The sequence below is a fragment of the Solanum dulcamara genome, chromosome 8 (assembly GCF_947179165.1).
Source record: "Solanum dulcamara chromosome 8, daSolDulc1.2, whole genome shotgun sequence".
NCBI classification, from domain to species: Eukaryota; Viridiplantae; Streptophyta; class Magnoliopsida; order Solanales; family Solanaceae; genus Solanum; species Solanum dulcamara.
Genome location: NC_077244.1, coordinates 70,040,206 through 70,055,698, shown reverse-complemented (window position 1 = coordinate 70,055,698; position 15,493 = coordinate 70,040,206). Strand labels below are relative to the sequence as shown.

The 15,493-nt window shown below is 36.6% G+C and overlaps 1 long non-coding RNA gene and 1 pseudogene across 1 annotated transcript; one reads left to right on the top strand and one right to left on the bottom strand.

Annotated features, from left to right (window-relative positions):
• The first annotated feature begins 255 nt into the window (after window positions 1-255).
• On the top strand, window positions 256-1,195 carry LOC129900777 (E3 ubiquitin-protein ligase RSL1-like; annotated as a pseudogene).
• A 7,276-nt stretch (window positions 1,196-8,471) lies between these two features.
• On the bottom strand, window positions 8,472-11,327 carry LOC129898569 (uncharacterized). The gene is made up of 3 exons (XR_008769398.1): window positions 10,580-11,327; window positions 9,674-9,715; window positions 8,472-8,836 (listed from the first exon to the last, which is right to left on the bottom strand). It is a non-coding gene; the product is annotated as an uncharacterized LOC129898569 (long non-coding RNA).
• Between the last annotated feature and the right edge of the window lie 4,166 nt (window positions 11,328-15,493).

The following is a 15,493-nucleotide window of genomic DNA, read 5'->3' as shown; positions in this document are numbered from 1 at the left end:
TTCTTAGTAGTTAAGTAACTCGTCAAGGCCCTCCAATATATAGGAATCAAATAACTCATCATTTTGATGAAATGGTAAAAGAATCTTATCTTGATTTTTCTTGTGATGATTTTTTACTTCTCATTACTTTTCGACGATATCCAAAACGTCGAAAACTTTTCAATATAAGATGAAAAGTATGCTGAACAAGATCTAGGATCAAGAAGTAAATGACTTGAACAATTGTCAATCAAAACTCGACCAATTCCCCTGCAGATGAGAGTACTATAGATGAACATGAAATCGGCGAATCATCGTTAAGTTTCAGCTAGATTTGTGAAGAGAGAAAAGAAATTGATCAAATGTTCACAATTGAATCCTGTAGCCACGTTTTTTTTACTGATTGCATTAGCAAGCACGTCTCGATAAAAATCCAGGACAAAATTCACGTTGTGACATGTCCTGGTATAGCTTGTAGGGAAATTCTCTGTTTCGAAATGTGTATAGAGTTCGATTATCCCTAAAGCTGTACTTAATAGTTGGACTGAATTGTTATGCGAATCGCTTATTCTTGCCTCGCAGAAATTCTACTGTCCGATTTAGACGAAATAGTTAGGGAATTGGAGTGTCTTGTTTGCTGGAGATTGTTCTGTGCTGTGGCATTGTGGAGTTGAATGTGAAGAGTTTCGGAGATTGAATGCGGATGAAAGAGGCAGAGATGATTTAATGGTGAGGGAATTAGCAAAGGCGAAACAGATGTCCTAATTGCAGTTTTTTCGTCGAAAAATAAAGGGATGCTTGCACATGACTTGCAGGTGTGGATCACAATTTTGCTATAAATGTGGAATAACTTGGAGAACAAATCATGCTTGTTAATGCAGTATTTTCAGTGTTTTTTTTTTCCCAAATCCAAAAGATGTTATGAGTTTTAATTTAAGTCATTATCGGTAAGTGTTTGAGATGATGTCTACATTGTAGTTTTTGATTAACAAAGGGAAAAGTGTCTCATATGCTGTTTTGTGGCTTTCTAATGTCTAGTTTATTTATGTAATCTTTTTTAATCATCGAACTATGTATCTCTTCAAACTAACATTTGTAAAGCAGGTGAGAATTTATAGATTGTGCTACAAAATTTTACCACTGAAGTATATTCGATGGCTTTGAGGCACCTAAAAATTATTGATAACATAAATGCACAAACATGGAGTATCAAATCAAGAGCAAGAAATAGAAGATCAACCGCGAGGTAAGACTAATAAGATTGCCAAAGTATTATTTTATCACGTGCGGTAGAGTGTAGACTAATAATATAGCCAAAGTACTGTCTTATAACATCATCAAAAGTTCTCTTAATATCCACCTCTAGCAAATGTCATCAACTATTGGAGTAGGTCGAAAATAGTTTATTAATGTTAAGAAATATACTAGTTTAACAATAAAAGGAAGAAATAGTGATAGAAAAATTAATAAAGAGAGAGAGAAGAAAATCGTGTGTATTATGTATCTGTGTATATATTCTCTGCCATGCCAAAAGATGGCAATATATATAGGCTAGAAAAAGAGTAAAACTAGTGGGTTGCCCACTTTCAGTGGGCCCCACGTGAATAGAAAAATATATTAGTGACAACCAAATACTACCACTAACTTTCTAACACTTCCCCTTGGATGTCCACGTGTAATTTGTCTCCAAAGATATTGTGTTTCTTTAAAACCTTACTAGAAAAAATTCAGTGGGAAAAAGCCTAGTGAAAGAAAAAGAGTACACACACCTGGTAATACGCCTTGAGTGCTGCCTCATTAAAAACTTTACGAGGAAAACCTAGTGGGACAAAAACCTTGGTTAAGAAAAAAAGAGTGCAGCGCGTATTTTACTCCCCCTGATGAAAGCTTCATTTGATATTTTGGAGACGACGCATTTCAACCATATATCTTAATTTCTCAAAAGTTGATGTTGGTAATGCCTTTATGAATAAATCTGCAAGATTATCACATGAACGAACTTGTTGTACATTAATATCACCATTCTTCTAGAGATCATGTGTGAAGAATAATTTTGGTGAAATATATTTCGTTCTGTCTCCTTTTATAAAGCCACCTTTCAATTGAGCTATGCACGCGGCATTGTCTTCGAATATAATTGTGGGTACTTCAACATCATTTTTCAGACCGCATCTTTCTTTGATGAACTGTATCATCAATCTCAACCACACATATTCTCTACTTGCTTCATGAATTGCTATTATTTCAGCATAATTTGAAGAAGTAGCAACTATAGACTGCTTTGTAAATCGCCATGATATAACAGTTCCTTCGTGTGTAAACAGATAGCCTGTCTAAGATCGGACGTTATGTGGGTCCGATAAATAACCTACATCTGCATAACCAATAAGGTTTGCGCAATCTTTGTTAGTATAAAACAAACTCATATTAATAGTACCCTTCAGGTATCGCAAAATGTGTTTGATATCGTTCCAATGCCTTCACGTTGGGGATAACTATACCTTGCCAGCAAATTAACAGAAAATGTTATATCAGGTCTGGTTGCGTTAGCAAGATACATAAATGCACCAATTGCACTAAGATATGGTACTTCAGGACCAAGAAGTTCTTCGTCCTCTTTTGGAGGTCGAAATGGATCTTTTTCCACTTCAAGTGATCGAACAACCATTGGAGTAATTAATGGATGTGCTTTGTTCATGTAAAATCTTTTTAAGATTTTTTCAGTGTAGGCAGATTGGTGGACAAAAACCTCGTCTGCTAAATATTCAATTTGCAGACCTAGACAAAGTTTTATCTTTCCAAGGTCTTTCATCTCAAATTCTTTCTTTAGATACTCAATCGCCTTTTAGACCTCTTCAGGGTTCCAATGAGATTTATATCATCAACATAAATGGCGAGTATAACAAACTCTGATTCCGTTTTCTTAATAAAAATACATGGACAAATAACATCATTTATATAGCCTTCATTTATTAAGTACTCACTTAGGCGATTATACCACATGCGCCCTAATTGTTTCAAACCATATAATGATCTTTGTAGTTTTATTGAGTACATTTTTCGAGACTTTTTACATGCTTCAGGCAATTTTAATCCTTCTGGGATTTTCATGTAAATGTCATTATCAAGTGAACCGTAAAGGTAAGCTGTAACTATATCCATTAGATGTATTTCAAGATTTTTATATACAGCTAAAATGATGAGATATCTAAAAGTTATTCCATCCATAACAGGTGAATATGTTTCTTCATAGTTGACTCCGGGTCTTTGAGAGAATCCTTGTGCAACAAGGTATGCCTTGTATCTTACAATTTCATTTCTCTCATTTCGTTTTCGCACAAAAACCCATTTGTAGCCAACTGGTTTTATACCTTCAGGGGTTTGGACTACAGGTCCAAAAATCTCACGTTTAGCAAGTGAGTCTAATTCTGATTGAATTGTCTTTTGCCATTCTGGCCAATCACATATACATCGACATTCTTCGATGAATTTAGGCTCAAGAATTTCACTATCTTGCATGAGGTTAAGTGCAACATTATATGCAAAAACATTATCAACCGTGATTTTAGATCGATCTAAATTTATCTCATCATCGAAAGAATTTATTGAAAGTTCTTCATTCACTTGAGTCTCGGGTTCACTGATTTCTTCGGGATTATCAGGATTACTCAAATCTTGACCTTCTTCAGGAGGTTCTTTTGTAGTATCACCTTTATTATTTATCACGCTTCTCTTTCTAGGATTTTTATCCTTTGAACCCAATGGTCTACCACGCTTCTGGTGTGTTTGGGATTTAGAAGCTATGATACCTGTATATGGTCCTTTTGGGACATCAATCCAGATAGACACATTTACTATAGGGATATGTGACATAGTTATTCATTTTAAATCAGTAAATGCATCTAGTATTTGATTTGCTATTTTCTGTAAGTGGATGATCTTCTGGACCTCCTACTCACATATGCGGGTGCGTGGATCAAAATGAGATAGTGATGAAATTTTCCACGCAATTTCTTTTTCTTTTTTGGGTTTGGGTTCCTTTTTGTCTCCCTCTAATGACGGGAAAATTGTTTCATCAAACCGACAATCTACAAATCGAGTTGTGAATAAGTCTCCAGTCAACGATTTAAGGTATCGAATTATGGAGGGTTAGTCAAACCCAACATAGATGCCCAACATTCGTTGAGGGCACATCTTTGTACGTTGTGGTGGTGCTACAGGCACGTATACCGCACAACCAAAAATTCTTAGATGGGCTATATTTGGTTCGTGACCAAATACTAATTGTGACAGAGAATATTTATTATAATGTGTCGATCTGAGACGTACAAGTGTTGTTGCATGTAAGATAGCATGAGCCCAAACAGTAATTGACAATTTTGTTTTCATTAGTAGAGGTCTTGCTATCAATTGTAGGCGCTTTATAAATGACTCTGCAAGGCCATTTTGAGTATGAACATGAGCAACAGGATGTTCAATTTTTATCCCAATTAATAAGCAATAATCATTAAAAGCTTGGGATGTAAATTCTCCAGCATTATCAAGGCGAATGGCCTTAATTGGATAATCTAGAAATTGCGCTCTCAATCTTATTATTTGTGCTAACAACTTCGCAAACGCCAGGTTGCGAGATGATAAGAGACACACTAGCCTTTTCCAGAAATGTCTAGAGCCACAAATTCAAGTTTTGAAATATTTGTCATTTTATGAAAATAAAATTAAATAAAATTCTTACCATTTTATGTTACCTTGAAAAAAAATAGCCGGAGCCTCGTGCTGATAACGTATTAAGAAATATACTAGTTTAACAATAAAAGGAAGAAATAGTGACAGAAAAATTAATAAAGAGAGAGAGAAGAAAATCGTGTGTATTATGTATCTGTGTATATATTCTCTGCCATGCCAAAAGATGGCAATATATATACTCTACGAAAAGAGTAAAACTAGTGGGTTGCCCACTTTCAGTGGGCTCCACGTGAATAGAAAAATATATTAGTGGACAACCAAATACCACCACTAACTTTCTAACAATTAACTATATATTTTAGGTTTTAGTCTTTTAATTATTCAAAATATTATCAAGTTGGGTCCTTTATGTATTTATTTATCGTTTTTAGTCCGTTAATTATACACTTATCGATTTTAATCTTTCAAGTATTAAAAAACTTATCAGGGTTGATCTCTATCTATGTTTTATTCAAATAACTCAAGTTTATATTAACGAAATTCATGCCTCCGTGAAATTAATTTTTAACCTATTTTTCGAGTTGTTTCTTTCTCTCTACTATTTTTTCTTCAAAATATTCTTAAAGAAAGAACCGTAACATCAACGATTCAAAATAAAATTAATAAGGAAAGAAGAATAAGTCCTGATGTTTTTCAATGCAGGATAAAATGAAACATATTATTATTGGTAATTCTTAAATATAATATTTTCTTCTTTAGCGGTTGACAATAATCCGAGGGAATTATTTTAATTCTATTTTTCATACAAAAGAAAAATAAGAGATTTGATCTTGTTACTCAAATTTCTCTATGTAAAATAAAATGAAGCAGAATAATAAAATTGATCTAATTCAAAATTAAAAAAAAATCTAAAAAAAAGTTGTGAATCTACAATTTTATAAATTTCAAATTCTAAAATAGTAAACAAATTCCCTTTAATAAAGTCGTTGGAGTATAAAATTGAGAATCAAATCATGTGAGTACAAAACTTTTAATTTTATTTTCATTGTAATAAATTTGTTTCTATTAAATATAGATAAATCTCTCCCCACACCTAAAGGGTAATAACTTTTTTAATAATAAATTTTGGCATATTTAAATCATTACTAGCAATTATATGCTTCATTATATCCTATGATAAATTTCATATGATGTTTTGTGGCTTTCTGATATCTAGTTTTTTTCCTTCTAATTCGAGGTTTTGATAGACATTGGCATTATATTTATTTTTTATATAATAGATGTTGAATCCGCTATGTTGTTTCCTATGTTTACTACTGGCGCAGCCACTATTGCGCTGAGTAATTAGCTCATTTTGCATGTATATGAAACTTTTACAGTTGTTTCCTTATAGATAGATATTCTTCAGACGTAATGATCATGCGATCAAAAATAATACTAGCGTCTGCAACTGCACGCCCTTATATATGTATGTCTTAGGCTGTTTTATGCACTCTAAAAATAGTGTTTTCACAAAAATGACATGCTAGAAGGAAATTCAATCATCCAATGTAGAGTTGATATTTGTAATCATCTAATCTAGACAGAGCACAACTAGAATTGCTTAAATATGATAAAAAATATTAAAATGAAGGAAAATAAATAGATTAATTTACATTTATAATGATAATCTTTTATATATATATAAAAAGAGAACCCTAAGCTCGCCTACGTGGCAGTCCTCATTGATCATGGATTGTCTTTACTCTTTACCGCATTCACAATGAGCGATGCCTTCACGACTTCTACCTCAACAGGCGCAATAAAAGCCTCTTCACGAGATCTTTACATATCTTCCCAAACATCTTGATGGTTCTCAAACCCAACATATCTTTCATACATCACCTTCATCTATTTATTTTACAAGATCTTAATCTGTTTTGAAGTTGTTCAAAATGCCACCACAAATCTCTACGAATTATCCAGGTATGCTTCTTTATCAATATTCTCCCCGTTTTCCCCTGTTTTACCCCAACAACTTATCTCCGTTGCCTTCTTCCATAGATTCTGGACATTTCCCTCCGCTGTCTACATAGATGTTCGGAAAAACCACCCCATCCTACAAACCATCCAGGTATGCTTCTGTATATATCTCCTCCCTATACTCCCTATTTCTTCATGTTTCTTCCTAATGACTTCCCCTTATCCTTATACAGAATTTCAGATTCGATCGATCTTGAAAGTTCGCCCACTGAAAGATAGTCAATAATGGTGGCTTATAGAAGTCAAATCTTCAAAAGCAAAAGCAAACTTTTGAAAAAGCAAACCAGCAAAATGCGTAGAAAAAAATAGCATAACGCGTACAAAAAGTTGACAGCAAAACGCATAGAATTTTTTTTACGCGTTTTTGTTTTCTATAAATAGAGGGCCTCTTGCCCTCATTTAATTCATCCCAGAAAGAGAGAGTAAGAATACAAAGAGAGTTATACATCAAGATAAATATTGTAGTCTTGAGTGTCCTCTTTAGTAGTTGTTCCATTTACAAGAGAGAAGTGTTAATTGTTGTTTTCTCCTTGTATTTGAGAGCAGTGTACTCCATATTTAATAGTGAGATCCTTTTACCCAGTGTTTTTTTCCCTCTATCAGTTAGAGGGGTCTCCGCATAAAATTTTTGTGTCCAATTGATTTTCATATTAATTGTCATATCAAACTTTAGTTGTGGTGCTTCCTCCCCAAACAATGGTATCAGAGCCCTCGGTTATTCTGTCTGTTTTATACGAAGGTGCTATTTATGAATAGTAAATTTTCATGAATAGTAAATTTTCGTGAATAGTAATTTTGGTGAATAATACTATTCACGTGAATAGTAAATTTTGGTGATGGTACAGTTTGTCACGATTATTCGCAAAAATATTTAAAAACAATCTAGAAGGGTGTGAAGCAAATAACAATGTTGAGTACAACAAAGTTTGACGTTGAAAAATTCAATGAGACTAATTTCTCATTGTGGAAAATGAAAATAAAAGCAATATTGAGAAAAGACAATTGCTTAGCTGCAATTGAAGGCAAGTCCACAGACTTTGTTGATGACAGCAAGTGGAACGACATAGACAACAACGCAGTTGCTGATCTACACTTGGCACTAGCTGATCAAGTATTGTCTAGTGTGGTAGAAAAATGGATGGCAAAGGAAATATGAGATACTTTTATGGGGTTGTATGAGGCCAAGTCTTTATATAATAAAATCTTCTTAAAAAGAAAATTGTATACTCTTCGAATGACAGAGTCCGTGTCGGTTATTGAATACATCAATACTTTGAATACTCTGTTTTCACAACTTACAACAATGGGTTGCAAAATAAAGGGGAATGAACGTACGGAGCTTCTACTTCAAAGTCTGACTGACTCATATGATCAACTCATCATCAATCTGACGAACAATACAGACAGTCTAGTTTTCAATAAAATTGCAGTTGCTGTCTTAGAAGAAGAAAATCGGCGCAAAAATAAGGAAGACAGACAAGCAAGTTCGCAGCAAGCTAAAGCTTTGATGATGGTGAGAGGAAGACCAACAGAATGTGGCCCCAGTGAGAGTCACAATCATGGCAGATCTCAATCAAGAAGTAAGAAGAATATCAAGTGCTACAATTGTGGCAAGAAAGGGCACTTCAAGAAAGATTGTCGGTTCAAGAAAAAGAGTGAACACCCTTGTCACGACCTAGCCCCGTAGGCCGTGACTAGTGTCCGAATTGGACACTCGTATACACACATATTATCTTTTGTCAATCGACAATTAAACACGATATAGAATTTATATGGGTAGCACGTTGTCTCAAACTGTCACTTATATATATACCAAAATTAGCTATTTCTTGGGGAGTCTTAATTGTCAAAAATAAGATAACATAATACGTAAGCCGACAAGGCTTTCACTCCGAATGTAAATGTCCAAAAACATATGCCATACTAGTACATCAGACAATATCTACATACAACTCACTCATGTGTCTACAGACCTCTAAGAGGATTAACAATAGCATATGACGAGACAGGGCCCCGCCGTACCCCCAAAATACACAAATATATACATTATAAGGATTAGTACCAAAAGTTTAGGCTCCGAGACAATGGAGCACTTCAACCCGTTGAGTAGAATCCTAAGGTGGCGGCTCTCCAAAATAAGTATCTGTACCTGCGGGCACGAAACGCAGCCCCCCGAAGAAGGGGGTCAGTACGAAATATGTACCGAGTATATAAAGCATAAAATATCGTAAAGGAGATCACATCTGAAATAAAGATTCAGGAGTCAAGTATCATAATCAATAAATCACTGTACCTGTGTGTTATAAAATAAAGACATGCATATCATCATCATATATCGTACCTGGCCCGTTATGGGACTCGGTGTCACAATTATATCAATAAATCGTCATATGTATATATATACCATACCCGACCCTCTAGCAAGGAACTCGGTGAATAGAGTAGTGTACACTGATACCGTACCCGGCCCATTATGGGACTCGGTGCCATAATCATATCGTCATATCATTATAATATCATATTATCATATCACGTACCCGGCCCTCTAGTAAGGGACTCGGTGAATAATGTAGTGGAATCCATACATGATAACATACCCGGCCTATCGTAGGACTCGGTGAATAATACCATAATAACATGCACGAATAAGATATCATTAGCAACCTTGTGAAATTTAATCATTATCGGAGACTTAATAGAATAAACAAAACAGACCATCATTTGAAAACCAAGACAATAGTCATTATAAATCACACTAATTATGGATTATACTAAAATATGAATTATACCACAACATGAGTTATACCAACTAGGATGGCTGGAATTATACACATGAGTCAAGACATAACAATATAAATTTTGAAAATCAAGAACGGTAGCCATCCGAGTATATCTACGAATAAGAGTTTCTTTGGAATTTAAGCATACGTCATTCGTTCGTTTCATATGGATCATGCCAAAAGAAGAAAAAGTTAACTTTACATACCTTTAGCGTTTATACGTATATGTTGTCCAATATTGTCTCAACCTATATTAAAACGTTAAGCACTATGATTAAGCTATGGACAAGAATAAAACGTAGTCTATCGTTAGTAGGTTATTTCTAAAAAAAATTGGACAGCACCTCCCCTATACCACTCACTTTTCCCACTTTCAAACCAGCCATATAATCATCAACCAACATCAACAATCCAAAATATTGACACAAAATAAGATTTATTATTCATGTTACCAAAGCAGTAAATTCGGAAAGTCAAGTACCTCACGTTGTATCTAAATTTTGAAAATGAAAACGGCAAAACTGGACTTTATAACCTTCATGAAACATTTAGATCTCTGTCTTAAGTTTCCAATACAAAAGAAATCAACTCAAAATTCATTTTCTACAAAGAGATATCATCAAAATACGAACAACTATACATGAAGGAATTTTCAATCCAGAATCTGGACAGAATTTGTCTTATGATTCATGCTCAGTTTTCGACATAATAACAGCAGATATAGACTAAGACATAAACATAAGAGTTGTAGGTACGTGTATTATCTTTCCAAAACATGTTTAATATCTAAAATCGAAGGTCTACACAATGAGATATTCCAGAATTACTACCAGCTACTCAATTCCAAAAACGGGTTTGAACATTCACAATCTTCATACACCTTTTTCCTCCAAATTCAAGAACAACAACTCATCAACAACATCAAAACAATATCAACCATTATTATACATCATCACTAACCTAATTTCCTCCATTTAATCTACCTAAAACAACCCTTTAACCCATAAATCTCAACAAATCACCAAACTAGTTTATAACACTATTTTCTCCGTTCTAATCCGTTAAAACTCTAACTAAACTTGTTAACAATGAAAAGGAGACTTTAATATTACCTTAAATTTGCAGCACCACATAAAATCTTCTCCTTATTGGATGATATCTAGCTCAAATTGAAGCCAAAGCGACGTACAAAAATTTTCTCTTCAAGAGCTTTGAGATTCGGGGCTTTAATTGTGGTAGATGTTGGTGTTTCTCTCTAGCTTTCCCTTATCTTACTCTCTCTGGAAATTTCCAGATATTTCTTGGTCTAAACTATGAAGGAAGACATAGAATTTTGATTAATTTCGTGGGTATTGGGCCTGACCCGAATTAGAATTGGGTTGGGCCGAATTCACTATTTAGTTTGGCCTGTCAGACTTAAAACGTCTATATCTTATTACTCCGATATCACATTTCGTCCCACAACCTATGGTTGGAAAGATATTTCAATTATCTACAACTTTCATGTTGAGAGTTTTCCCAAATTCTCAAATTATAAAGAGGTTATGGCCTCCCGAAGTCAGCTTACCCGAAACGTAACTTTAAGAAAAACATATTTGATGGCTTCTATTTTGATTCGGCTTAAGGGTCCTTCTTGAGATGTATTTTACTACACATAAATTATTCATATAACTTGGCATCTACAACAAATCATGTCCTTTTAAAATTCAAAATTAAAAGCCCTTGAATTTATAATCGTTAGCTTACGAATAATCCAAAATGCAAAAATACGGAATGTAACATTCTTCCCCCCTTTAGAACATTCGTCCTCGAATGTTAAACCCGCCTCATAAAGTCTTATAAGAAATTTGGGGGAATAGTCTTTTTTTTTTTTGCAACAACAAATAGTTTCATATGTCAATCAATATAATTAATCGAGAGGTTTAGATTACCTGTAGGCGTAGAAAATAAGTGAGGATACTTATCCTTCATCTCTTCCTCGGCTTCCCAGGTCATCTCTTCTCTATTGTTATTTCGCCACAATACTTTGACGGAAGCCACATCCTTAGTACGTAACCTTCTGACTTGGCGATTAAGTATAGCTATAGGGTTTTCCTCGTAAGAAAGCTCCTCCGTCACCTGGATATCACCCATGGGGAATACTTTAGAAGGATCACCAATGCATTTGCGAAGCATCGACACGTGAAAAACAGGGTGCACTGCTTCCAAATCAGATGGTAGGTCCAACTCATATGCAACCTTGCCTATTCTACGAGTAACCTGATAAGGGCCAATGTAGCGCGGGCTAAGCTTTCCTTTCTTACTGAATCTCATTACCCCCTTCATGGGTGACACCTTCAAAAACACCCAATCACTAACCTGAAACTCTAAGGGTCGACGTCGATTATCTGCATATGATTTCTGTCGACTCTGGGCTGCTAATAACCTTTCCCGAATAAGCTTGACCTTATCAACAGCTTGTTGAATCATATCGGGTCCGATTAACTTAGCCTCACCAACATCAAACCAACCAATAGGTGACCTGCACTTCCTGCCATATAAAGCCTCATACGGTGCCATCTGAATGCTAGAATGGTAGCTGTTATTATAGGCAAACTCAATAAGTGGCAGATGGTCATCCCAACTACCTCTAAAGTCAATAATACAGGCCCGTAACATATCTTCTAGCGTCTGAATAGTGCGTTCAGCCTGCCCATCAGTCTGAGGGTGAAATGCTGTACTAAGATTTATTTGTGTTCCCAATCCCTTCTGAAATGATCTCCAGAAGCTAGCTGTAAACTGAGCCCCTCTGTCTGAGATAATAGATATGGGAATCCCATGAATTCTTACTATCTCTTTGATATATAACCTTGCATAGTCCTCCGCTGAATATGTAGTTCTAACCGGAAGAAAGTGGGCTGATTTTGTCAGCCTATCTACAATCACCCATATGGAATCATACTTCCGTGGAGTGCGAGGTAAGCCTGTAATAAAATCCATATTAATTGCTTCCCACTTCCAAGTCGGGATTTCTATCTCTTGTAATAGTCCGCCAGGCTTCTGATGCTCAATTTTAACTTGTTGGCAGTTTGGGCACTGGGCTACAAACTTTGCTATATCCTTCTTCATGCCATTCCACCAGTATAAACATCTAAGGTCATGATACATCTTTGTCGACCCTGGATGCACAGAATACCGGGCATAGTGTGCCTCTCCCAAAACCTGTTGTCGTAGCCCTATAATCTCAGGTACGCATAATCTGCCTCTATATCTTAGCACTCCGTCAGGTGTGACCTCGAATGGGGTCCTTTCCTTTTGAAGGGTTTCATCTCGGTACTGTGCCAGAATAGGGTCTTCATACTGGCGTTGCTTTACCGCTTCTATGATAGAGGATTCAGCAACTCCTCGAATAAAAACTCTACCATCACTAGAATCAGCCAAACGGACTCCAAGGTTAGCTAACTGGCAAATATCACGGATTATCTTTTCTCGTTCTGGTTGTACATCTGCCAGGCTACCCATGAATTTACGGCTAAGTGCATCTGCTACAACATTTGCTTTCCCTGGGTGGTATAGAATATTAACATCATAATCTTTCAGCAACTCTAGCCACCTTCTCTGTCGCAAATTCAGGTCCTTCTGCTTAAAGATGTATTGGAGACTTTTGTGGTCCGTATAGATATCAATATGTACACCATATAAATAATGCCTCCATAGTTTCAAAGCATGAATTACTGCTGCTAATTCCAGATCATGAGTTGGATAATTTCTTTCGTGCTTCCTTAACTGTCGGGAGGCATAAGCTATGACTCTACCATGTTGCATCAATACACAACCTAACCTAACACCAGAAGCATCACAATAAATAACATAGACATCTGGTCCTTCAGGAAGGGTTAGAACTGGGGCCGTAGTCAACTTGTCTTTCAGCAACTGAAAGCTTTGTTCACAGGCATCGGTCCACTGGAACTTAACGGCCTTTTGAGTTAGCCTTGTTAAAGGTGCTGAAATTGAAGCAAATTTCTCAACGAATCTCCTGTAATATCCTGCTAGCCCAAGAAAACTACGTACCTCAGTAGGTGTCGTAGGTCTAGGCCAAGTCTTTACGGCCTCGATTTTCTATGTATCTACTCGAATACCATCAGCTCTAATAATGTGCCCCAAGAATGCTACTGAAGTCAACCAGAATTCACATTTAGAAAATTTAGCATACAACTTCTGGTGTTGGAGCACCCCAAGTACCTTCCTCAAATGATCTACGTGCTCCCCTTCCGATCGTGAGTAGACCAGAATATCATCAATAAATACAATCACGAACAGGTCTAGGAATGGCTTGAACACTCGGTTCATAAGATCCATAAACACTGCTGGGGCATTAGTCAGCCCAAAAGACATCACCCGAAACTCATAATGCCCGTATCGGGTCCTAAACGCAGTCTTTGGAATATCTGCCTCCTTTACCCGTACCTGGTGATAGCCTGACCGCAAGTCTATTTTTGAAAAACACTTAGCACCTTGCAATTGGTCAAATAAATCATCAATCCTGGGGAGAGGATATCTATTCTTTATTGTCACCTTGTTCAACTGCCTATAATCAATACACATTCGTAGTGACCCATCTTTCTTTCTCACGAATAATATCGGTGCTCTCCAAGGTGATATACTGGGCCTAATGAAGCCTTTTTCTAATAGGTCTCGCAGTTGCTCCTTCAACTCCTTCAGTTCTGTGGGTGCCATTCTGTAGGGAGGAATAGATATAGGCTAGGTATCTGGCAATATATCTATATTGAAATTTATCTCCCGCTCAGGAGGAAGACCTGGAAGTTCATCTAGGAATACATCTGTAAATTCGTTAACTACCGGAACTGACTGAAGAGTCAATTCCTCTGCTTCCAAGTTATGGACACGAACTAGATGATAAATATAACCCTTTCTAACCATTTTCCTTGCCTTGAGGTATGAAATAAACTTATCCCTCGGTGATGCTGTATTGCCCATCCATTCTATGACTGGTTCTCCTGGGAATTGGAATCGAACTACTTTTTCTCTACAATCAATATTAGCATAACAAGAAGCTAGCCAATCCATGCCCATAATAACATCAAATTCTGTCATAGCTAACTCTACCAAATCTGCCTTGGTGTGTCGACTATATATAATCACCGAACAATCTCTATATACTTTGTTGGCTATAACAGAATCTCCTATCGGTGTAGCTACCTCAAATGGTTCTATTGATTCAGATTTTATTCCGATTCTACTAGCAATAAAGGGAGATATATATGATAAGGTGGAACCTGGATCTATCAATGCATATACATCCTGCGAGAAAATCGATAATATACCTGTAACTACATTTGGCGACGCCTCCTGGTCCTGACTACTAGCCAAGGCATATATGCGGTTCGAAGGACCGCTAGAACTGAAAGATCCACCACGGCCTCTACCACGGCCTGCTGTTATCTGAATACCCTGCCCCACAGGGCGCATAGCTACAGAAGAAGATGAGCCAACAACTGACCCAGTAGGCTGAGCTGCACCACTTAAATTACCCCTAAATGGACACTCCCTCATAATATGGCCTTGACGGCCGCAAGTAAAGCATGCACCTGTAAGAAAAACGACATTCTCCAAAATGTGACCTACCACAACGAGGACACCGAGGCAAGGGTGGTCTCGACTGACGCGAACCCCTGTTTATCTGTGAACTTGAAACCCTGGAGCTTTGACCGGATCCTGAATACCCTGTGCTATCGAATCTACTACCTTTGAAATGTGGGGGTGCACTCCGGGCTGGCTGAGAAGGATATCTACTGTACTGCTGAGGCTGCCCGCCTTGAAATTCCCCAGAATAACTAGCCGATCTAGCTCTTTTACGCTGGCCTCTATCATGATCTCTATCGGGCTGACGCCCTCTGTGCCGATCTTCTACCCCCTGTGCATATGCCTGTACCCGAGCAATGTCCATACCTGGCTGAGAAGCCATTGCCATACAGCTATCAATCAAATAACGATCCAGCCCCATCACATACCGATGCACTCTATCA